Here is a 10,377-nt window from a genome sequence, read left to right as displayed (position 1 = left end):
GATTACTCATGAGGTATGTGGGGATTATTTGGGTGAAAAAACACTTTTCTTTTTTTCCTTTTAGGCCTGAACCATTATATTTAGATTCATGTTCAAATGTATGGTAGAAGTTATTAAAAGTATTAACATTTAAATGGTTGGCATGTAATTAATGGCTATCAATCTGGTTCAAAGTGCTCTAGCTATGCCTGGAATTATAGGAAGATTTTTCAAGTATTTAAAAAAAGAAATTATCCTGAAAGACAGTGTCTGATAAAGGGTTCAGGCAGTTTGAGTTCATGTTTAAACAAGCATCAGTCAAAAGATTTATCATTTTGAAAATCAATCTCCCTTGTAAAAGATATCTGAGTTGTTTATGAGTTACTGGCACTTTTTTATGAAGCTCCAGTTGCTGCTTTTCTCAGAGAACTGGGAAGTCCCTTTTGATTTTAGCTCTGTTCTATGAACAGCCCTCTACCTTCAGAGAAAGGGCTCTCTTTTTTTTTTCCTAACTAAAGGAGTAAAACTAGAGCAAAATGGTGCCTAGACACAGCGGTCTTAATGGAAAGATTTTCTCACACAAGTAGTCTTCATGCCCCAAATCCCATCAGTTACAATGCTTTAGGAATTGGATACCTGTCCAAATGACTTGAAAAGGAAAACACATTCTTTGACTTCGGAGGGATGTATTTTTAGGGTCAGATGATATGAGAGGGGATCACACAGTATCAGGATAGTTGACCTGGGATGACCAATGAGAATAAGCTGAAAAAGCAAAACAGTGGCTTATTTTAAGGTATAGTGAACGCTTTATAGAAAAACAGCAGGGAGCTCAGAGAAGAGGCAGAGAGGGTTCTGACAGGTCAAATCTGGAGAATGTGAAGCCTGCAAGGCACATCATAATTGTAACACAACTGCTTATTTTATACTCTGAAGGTTTTCAGTTCCAAGTGAAATCAATGGATAAATATTTTTTGAAACCAAATATTTTTCAATGACCATTTTAAAGAAATAGAATCATACTCATTTTTGGGGGTGTGGTCATAAAAAAGTTAAAGAACAACAGTGAAGAAAGGCGTTAATCCTGTGGCAGAAAAGAACCCGTGAGTAATTTTTTAAAGTAAAGTTTTTCAACATTATTTGAATTGAACTAATAGATAAAATTAAACTTAAGTGAAACCAAGGAAATAAATGAATTTTAGATGGATTTCTTAATCCCCAAAAGTTATTTTTCATAAAAGGTTCTCTTTAAAGAAAAATATATAAAATTTAAAGATGGATTTTGTGTATTTTAAAACATGATATATTTCCATTTTAGATGGTAATTTTTTTCATATTTATTTATTTATTTGGCATGCAGGATCTTCATTGTATCATGGGGGAGCTAATTGTGGTGCGTGGACTCTTTAATTGTGGCTCATGGGCTTAGCTGCTCCACAGCATGTGGGATCCTAGTTCCCAGAGCCGGGATGGAAGCTGAGTGCTCCGCATTGCAAGACAGCTTCTTAACCACTGAACACCTGAGAAGTCTCTGGATGGCAGTTTTTAAACAGCCACTCTGAAGATGGGGATTTTATTGTACCACTTTACTTTTCCCTCCCTTCTGTCATAGAGTTAGGGAACTGCAACCAAATCTGGCCTTCTGCTTGCTTTTGTTAATAAAATTTCACTATAACTTGTCCAATTGTTATGCTCAGTTTTTTGGGGTTTTGTGTAGTCTTGCTTTTGAGCTATAGCTGTGAAATTAAATAGTCTTGACAGAGGCCATGTAGCCCAATAAATAGTAAAATATTTACTACTTGGCCTTCTTTCAGGAAATTTGTTGACTCCTGTTATTGTTACTTTTATACTATTTATAATCTGCTTTGTAACCATAATTCACGTGCTTTCTGGTATCATTACATTTAAACGGATACAGAGCTCACCATAGCCCTCTTTACCATGACTTTTTTCAATTTTGAGTCCTTTATTTTGATTCTTTTCTGAATTTCATCAAGGAGTTTCTTCATTAAAGGTTTATAAGATCTGGAATTTCCTTTTTTATATTAAAAATGTGTGCTTGTTAAAAATTACTTTAAAATATCTTAGGTGGCTATTTTATTCTTTCCTGAAGAACTATATGGGCTTCTCTAGTGGCTCCACAGTAAAGAATCTGCCGGTGAAAGCAGGAGACACAGGTTTGATCTCTGAGTTGGGAAGATCCCTTGGAGAAGGGAACAGCTACGCACTCCAGCATTCTGGCCTGGAGAATTTGTCCATGAGGTCACAAAGATTCGGACACGACTGAGTGACTTTCACTTTCACTTTTCATGACATGTTGACATGCAAAGTCTGAGGACTGATTCCCCTTACCCCCCATCCCCTTTGGGGGTGATTAGCTTTTTCTTTTTAATTTATTTATTTGGTCTTTCAGGGTCTTAGTTGCAGCACATGGGGTCTTCGGCATGAAAGACTGTCGATCTTGCAGTATGCAGGATCTTAAGTTGCGGCATGAGCACTCTTAAATTGAGGCATGTGGATCTAGTTCGCTGACGAGGGATTGAACCCAGGCCCCTGTATTGGTAGTGTGGAGTTTTGACACATGAACAAGCAGGAAAGTCTCAATTAGTTTTTTCTGATGCCACAATAATTATTTCTTCATTCTTGTAGTCATTAACTTAACAGCAACATGTATCAATTTAAAGAATTCTAGTCCTGGGTGTTCACTGGAAAGACTGATGCTGAAGCTGAAACTCCAGTACTTTAGCCACCTCATGCGAAGAGTTGACTCATTGGAAAAGACTCTGATGCTGGGAGAGATTGGAGGCAGGAGGAGAAGGGGACGACAGAGGATGAGATGGCTGGATGGCATCACTGACTCGATGGACATGAGTTTGGGTGAACTCTGGGAGTTGGTGATGGACAGGGAGGCCTGGCATGCTGTGATTCATGGGGTCGTAAAGAGTCGGACACGACTGAGCGACTGATCTGATCTGAACTGATGCCTCATTTTCACATTCATTCACTGTGCAGATTTAGTTCTTCATTTCAGGGATACTGTCTTGTAATAAATACATCCTTGCAATTCTTTTCTCGTTCCACTTGTTATTTCTCTTTTGGGACACCAATTGTACATTTGTTAGTGGCCTATTTTGGTTACTCTCTATTAGTAGTTTCTCTGTGTTTCTTTAAGTACTCTATGCTCCTTTACACTACTGTGATGATCGTAATCTTTCTCTAAAGGTAAGTTGATTTAGTTTCTTATTTTAAGTCTTATTTACTTTTTTGTTGTTGTTCTTCAGTTCAGTTCAGTCGCTCAGTCGTGTCCAGCTCTTTGCAACCCGTGGACTGTAGCACACCAGGCCTCCCTGTCAATCACCAACTCCAGAGTTTACTCAAATTCATGTCCATTGAGTCGGTGATGCCATCCAACTATCTCATCCTCTGTCATCCCCTTCTCCTCCTGCCCTCAATCTTTCCCAGCATCAGGGTCTTTTCAAATGAGTCAGTTCTTCCCATCAGGTGGCCAAAGTATTGGAGTTTCAGCTTCAGCATCAGTCCTTCCAATGAATATTCAAGACTGATTTCCTTCAGGATGGACTGGCTGGATTGCCTTGCAGTCCAAGGGACTCTCAAGAGTCTTCTCCAACACCACAGTTCAAAAGCATCAATTCTTCAGTGCTCTTTAGTTTCTTACTTTTAAGTCTTATTTACTTGTTTTTTTGTTGTTCTGAACTTGCTTATATTTAATAATATTGTTTTTATCCTTATTTGAAGTCCAAGAAAAAGCATTTCGCCTTTTCAGATTATAGTATTTTTTGTCTATTTGTGCTTTTATACTGTCAAATTTAAGGGGCTGTTGTTGACTTATTTTATTACTCAAAGCTCTTTGGAAAAATTTCCCTGTTTCTTGTTTGCTTTGTTTTCCCTAGTTTAGATTATTATTTACATATTATGTTTTCTTTCTTCTCCTGTTTGCCTACAGTTTTGTTTCACTGTGTTATAGCATTTTTTTACTTTTAAAAAGATCATTCATTCTTATTGTGGGTCATGAGTCTTGACTCCTTTAGCCTGTAGATGCATTGTTTTTTCTTAAGATTGGATCTAGGTAACTCTTTCTGAAGAGCAAAGGGAGGCGTTAGGATCTACTCCCCTTACTTGAAACCTTGAACTTCCCTACTGTTTGTTGATTTGATAGTGAAACAATTAAAAGTAACTTAAACAGAATCTGAATAGTTATTCTCACCAATCTCTGGACTAGACTTTGTGACTAACCTGGCTTCTGTTTGTTGCCCCACCAATCACTACCACAACAGAGTTTTGTGTTTTGTTCACTATCCTGTAACCTGAGGGCATGCTGTGTGCTTGGGGTTTGGTGGGTGGGGCTGGGGACTGGTCTGTGCTCTCACTTCTGAGCTGTCTTTATTGTCAGGCGGGGCTTCCCTGGTGGCTCAGCTGGTAAAGAATCCCCCTTCAATGCAGGAGACGTGGGTTTGATTCCTGGGTTGGGAAGATCCCCTGGAGAAGGGAAAGGCTACCCACTCCAGTATTCTGGCCTGGAGAATTCCAAGGGGGTCACAAAGAGTCGGACATGACTGAGTGACTTTCACTTCACTTCACTTATTGTCAAGCACCTGGCTTCTCTCCAGCTGGTTGGAGTGTATCCCATGCCTAGACTCTGGATCCACATTAGTCCTCCATTCACAAGCATCTTAGGGGAAGACTTTTTTTTTTCAGAGAACCATTCATATTGTTTACATTTCCTGCTTTTCTTTGTTCTTGTTCAGTCATTCATCATGTCCAGCTCCTTGTGATCCCATGGAATACAGCACGCCAGTCTTCCCTGTCCTTCACTATCTCCTGGAGCTTGCTCAAACTCATGTCCATTGAGTCAGTGATGTCATCCAACCATCTCATCCTCTGTCATCGCCTTCTCCTCCTGCCCCCAATCCCTCCCAGCATCAGGGTTTTTCCAATGAGTTGGCTCTTCACTTCAGATGCCCAAAGTATTAGAACTTTAGCTTCAGCATAAGTCTTTACAATGTATATTCAGAGTTGATTTCCTTTAGGATTGACTGGTTTGATCTTCTTGCAGTCCAAGGGATTCTCAAGAGTCTTCTCCAATACCACAATTCGAAAACATCAGTTCCTCAGTGCTGAACCTTCTTTATGGTCAACTCTCACATCCATACATGACTACTGGAAAAACCATAGCTTTGACTAGATGGACCTTGTTGGCAAAGTGATGTCTCTGCTTTTTAATATGCTGCCTAGGTTTGTCATTGCTTTTCTTCCAAAGAGCAAGCAGCTTTTAATTTCATAGCTGCTTTTCTTTAGTGCCTATTTTTCACCCTTCCAAGTCAGAGGAGGGAAGAGATAATAATATACACTAAATTTACTTCTTTTCAGATATGTATGTGAGGGTATGTTAGTCAGAACTCTCAGGAATTTTTTTTATGGCCTAGCATGGCTTCTTGGGGCATAGGAGTGAGATTAGGATCTGTGCTATGCTCTTCTGCTGTGTCCACAGTCTTCTGCCTCTTTTGTTTCTATTTATTAAAGTTAAGGACACTGGGTTGTGCCCTTACTTTGTTTGGAAACTACTGGAGAACATTTTCTTTTGCAGTTTCAAAAATAGTTAATATTTCTATACTTAGAAATAAGATTCAGAGACTCATCCCTTATATGTGGAATCTAAAAAGAAATGATACAAATAAACTTACAAAACAGAAGCACAATCATAGACTTGAAGAACAAACTTGTTGCCAGGGAAGAAGGATGGGGGAAGGGATAGTTAGGGAATTTGGGATGGACATGTACACCCACTGCTATATTTAAAATGGATAACCAACAAGGACCTACTGTATAGCACATGGGAACTCTGCTTGATGTAATGTGGCAGCCTGGATGGGAGGGGAGTTTGGGGGAGAATGGATACACGTGTATGTATGACTAGGGCCCTTTGCTGTTTACCTGAAACTATCAGAGCATTGTTAGCTGGCTATAGCCCAATACTAAATGGCTTCCCAGGTGGTGATAGCAGTAAAGAATTAGCCTGCCAGTGCAGGAGACATAAGAGACGTGGGCTTGACTCAGTAGGGAAGATTCCCTGCAGGAGGGTATGGCAACCCACTTTAGTATTCTTGTCTGGAGAATCCCCATGGACAGAGGAGCTTGGTGTGCTACAGTCCATAGAGTTTCACAGAGTCAGACAGGACTGAAGCGACTTAGCAAGCATGCACACATACACAATACAAAATAAAAAGTTAAAAAAAAAAAGATTTGGAGAGTCAGTTCAGGAAAGCAACTCCTTTCAACACCACTTATCATGGAGGGTGGGGGTGTTGCAACTTTAATTAAACTTGCAAAATTAAAATACATCCTTACCTCTATTCCATACTTTTTATGCCTGAGGAAACTTGACTACTCAATGCAGAAACCATATTGATAAATAGTTTTCCTGTTATTTCATTGTAACCTATAAAGTTAGTTTAAAACTTCTATTTTATAGAGAAGGATATAGCAATGAAGTATTCTCGAGTGTGTCTTCTCACTTTAGCATTAAACCATGTCAAATTAACGTATGGTAAAGTTGAATTTTATCTTTTGTTGTAGAGTTCTGTGAGTTCTAACACATGTTTGTGTGTGTGCTCAGTTGTGTCCGACTCCTTGCAACCCTATGGACTGTAGACTGTCAGGCTCCTCTGTCCGTGAAATTTTCCTGGCAAGAATACTGGGGCGGGTTGCCATTTCCTCCTCCAGGGGATCATCCCAACCCAGGGATCGAACCTGAGTCTCTTGCATCTCTTCACTGGCAGGCAACACCTGGGAAGCTCCAACACAGATACAGATTCATGTAACCACTACCACAATAAGGATACAGACGAGTTCTCTTCAGTTCAGTCGCTCAGTCGTGTCCGACTCTTTGCGACCCCATGAATCGCAGCACGCCAGGCATACCTGTCCATCACCAACTCCCAGAGTTCACCCAGACTCATGTCCATTGACTCAGGGATGCCATCCAGCCATCTCATCTTCTGTCGTCCCCTTCTCCTCCTGCCCCCAATCCCTTCCAGCATCAGAGTCTTTTCCAATGAGTCAACTCTTCACATGAGGTGGCCAAAGTACTGGAGTTTCAGCTTCAGCATCATCCCCTCCAAAAAAACCCCAGGGCTGATCTCCTTCAGAATGGACTGGTTGGATATCCTTGCTGTCCAAGGGACTCTCAAGAGTCTTCTCCAACACCACAGTTCAAAAGCATCAATTCTTCGGCACTCAGCCTTCTTCACAGTCCAACTCTCACATCCATACATGACCACAGGAAAAACCATAGCCTTGACTACATGGACCTTTGTTGGCAAAGTAATGTCTCTGCTCTTGAATATGCAATCTAGGTTTGTCATCACTTTCATTCCAAGGAGTAAGCGTCTTTTAATTTCATGGCTGCAGTCACCATCTGCAGTGATTTTGGAGCCCAGAAAAATAAAGTCTGACACTGTTTCCCCTGTTTCCCCATCTATTTCCCATGAAGTGATGGGACCAGATGCCATGATCTTTGTTTTCTGAATGTTGAGCTTTAAGCCAACTTTTTCACTCTCCATTTTCACTTTCATCAAGAGGCTTTTGAGTCCCTCTTCACTTTCTGCCATTAGGGTGGTGTCATCTGCATATCTGAGGTTATTGATATTTCTCCCGGCAATCTTGATTCCAGCTTGTGTTTCTTCCAGTCCAGTGTTTCTCATGATGTACTCTGCATAGAAGTTAAGTAAGTAGGGTGACAATATACAGCCTTGACGAACTCCTTTCCCTAATTTGGAGCCAGTGTGTTGTTCCATGTCCAGTTCTAACTGTTGCTTCCTGACCTGCATACAAATTTCTCAAGAGGCAGGTCAGGTGGTCTGGTATTCCCATCTCTTTCAGAATTTTCCACAGTTTATTGTGATCCACACAGTCAAAGGCTTTGGCATAGTCAATAAAGTAGAAATAGATGTTTTTCTGGAACTCTCTTGCTTTTTCCATGATCCAGCAGATGTTGGCAATTTGGTCTCTGGTTCCTCTGCCTTTTCTAAAACCAGCTTGAACATCAGGAAGTTCACGGTTCACATATTGCTGAAGCCTGGCTTGGAGAATTTCTAGTTCTTTTACTCCCCAACATTTCTCAGTGTTATTCCTTTGTAATCAAAATCTCCCCTACAGCTAATGTCTGACAATCACTGATCCTTTTTCTGGATTGTAGGTTTATATTTTTGATAAAGAAATCTTATACTATTTAACTTTTTGAGACTGGCTTTTGTTACTCAGTATACCACTTCTGAGATTCATCCACTTGCTATATGTATCAGTAGTTGTTTTTTCATTGCTAAGTTTTAACCTCAGCCGTGGCCACAGGACTGGAAAAGGTCAGTTTTCATTCCAATCCCAAAGAAAGGCAATGCCAAAGAATGCTCAAACTACCGCACAATTGCACTCATCTCACACGCTAGTAAAGTAATGCTCAAAATTCTCCAAGCCAGGCTTCGGCAATATGTGAACCGTGAACTTCCTGATGTTCAAGCTGGTTTTAGAAAAGGCAGAGGAACCAGAGATCCAATTGCCAACATCCGCTGGATCATGGAAAAAGCAAGAGAGTTCCAGAAAAACATCTATTTCTGCTTTATTGACTATGCCAAAGCCTTTGACTGTGTGGATCACAATAAACTGTGGAAAATTCTGAAAGAGATGGGAATACCAGACCACCTGACCTGCCTCTTGAGAAATTTGTATGCGGGTCAGGAAGCAACAGTTAGAACTGGACATGGAACAACACACTGGTTCCAAATAGGAAAAGGAGTTCGTCAAGGCTGTATATTGTCACCCTACTTATTTAACTTCTATGCAGAGTACATCATGAGAAACACTGGACTGGAAGAAACACAAGCTGGAATCAAGATTGCCGGGAGAAATATCAATAACCTCAGATATGCAGATCACACCACCCTAACGGCAGAACGTGAAGAGGGACTCAAAAGCCTCTTGATGAAAGTGAAAGTGGAGAGTGAAAAAGTTGGCTTAAAGCTCAACATTCAGAAAACAAAGATCATGGCATCTGGTCCCATCACTTCATGGGAAATAGATGGGGAAACAGTGGAAATAGTGTCAGACTTTATTTTTCTGGGCTCCATAATCACTGCAGATGGTGACTGCAGCCATGAAATTAAAAGACGATTACTCCTTGGAAGGAAAGTTATGACCCACCTAGATAGCATATTCAAGAACAGAGACATTACTTTGCCAACAAAGGTCTGTCTAGTCAAGGCTATGGTTTTTCCAGTGGTCATGTATGGATGTGAGAGTTGGACTGGGAAGAAGGCTGAGCGCTGAAGGATTGATGCTTTTGAACTGTGGTGCTGGAGAAGACTCTTGAGAGTCCCTTGGACTGCAAGGAGATCCAACCAGTCCATTCTGAAGGAGATCAGCCCTGGGATTTCTTTGGAAGGAATGATGCTAAAGCTGAAACTCCAGTACTTTGGCCACCTCATGTGAAGAGTTGAGTCATTGGAAAAGACTCTGATGCTGGGAGGGATTGGGGGCAGGAGGAGAAGGGGATGACAGAGGATGAGATGGCTGGATGGCATCACTGACTCGATGGACGTGAGTCTGAGTGAACTCTGGGAGTTGGTGTTGGACAGGTATGCCTGGCGTGCTGCGATTCATGGCGTCTCAAGGAGTCGGACTGATCTGATCTGATCTTCTGTCCTTTCTGGATATACACCCAGAAGTGGGATTCCTGGATCATATGGTAACTCTATTTTTAGTTTTTTAAGGAACCTCCATATTGTTCTCCATAGTGGCTGCACCAATTTACATTCCCATCAACAGTGTAGGAGAGTTCCCTTTTCTCTACATGAAGGAGCCCCATTATTTCCCTCTCAGCTCTTTGTCCCAAGTCCTTATGAGAATTAACAGGTTTAACATTCAACTCATCATCTTTTTCCTCAAAACTTGAAATCTTCTCTGTCAGCCATTAAAGCTCAGAATTTATCTGTGTCCCTTTTCTCCCTGCTTGGAGAGGTAAAATCCCACAATAGTTATAAACACAGCTCTGACCCTGACTACCTAGGCTCAAATCCTAGCCCTTCCCTTTTCCAACTGCACATGATCAGGTTGATTAGCCTTTCAAGGCTTCATTTTTCACATCTGTAAAATGGAGATGATAGTAATCTAGTTGGATCAAGGGTTAAGGATTTATGGCCTAAATTCCAAGCTGATCTTGTCACAATTTCCAGAATTCAGACGTGCTTCCAGTGAATTGTGCACAAAAGCAAAACATGAAATGTGAGAGAGACAAATTATCCTTAGCTTTGAAGTGACTCTCTAATGGTCAATTTTTTATTTACTAACGAATACACTGGGGTATGTACATAAACTGTGGAAGAGTTA

At 40.7% G+C, this 10,377-nt stretch overlaps 1 long non-coding RNA gene across 1 annotated transcript; it reads left to right on the top strand.

The window, feature by feature from the left end:
* The first annotated feature begins 484 nt into the window (after nucleotides 1-484).
* On the top strand, nucleotides 485-1,663 carry LOC139178026 (uncharacterized). The gene is made up of 2 exons (XR_011562464.1): nucleotides 485-1,082; nucleotides 1,340-1,663. It is a non-coding gene; the product is annotated as an uncharacterized lncRNA (long non-coding RNA).
* The last annotated feature ends 8,714 nt before the right edge of the window (nucleotides 1,664-10,377 follow it).

The sequence above is a fragment of the Bos indicus genome, chromosome 1 (genome assembly GCF_029378745.1).
Source record: "Bos indicus isolate NIAB-ARS_2022 breed Sahiwal x Tharparkar chromosome 1, NIAB-ARS_B.indTharparkar_mat_pri_1.0, whole genome shotgun sequence".
NCBI lineage: Eukaryota > Metazoa > Chordata > Mammalia > Artiodactyla > Bovidae > Bos > Bos indicus.
Note: the sequence above shows the minus strand (reverse complement) of the source record. Positions and strands in the feature narration are given on the sequence as shown.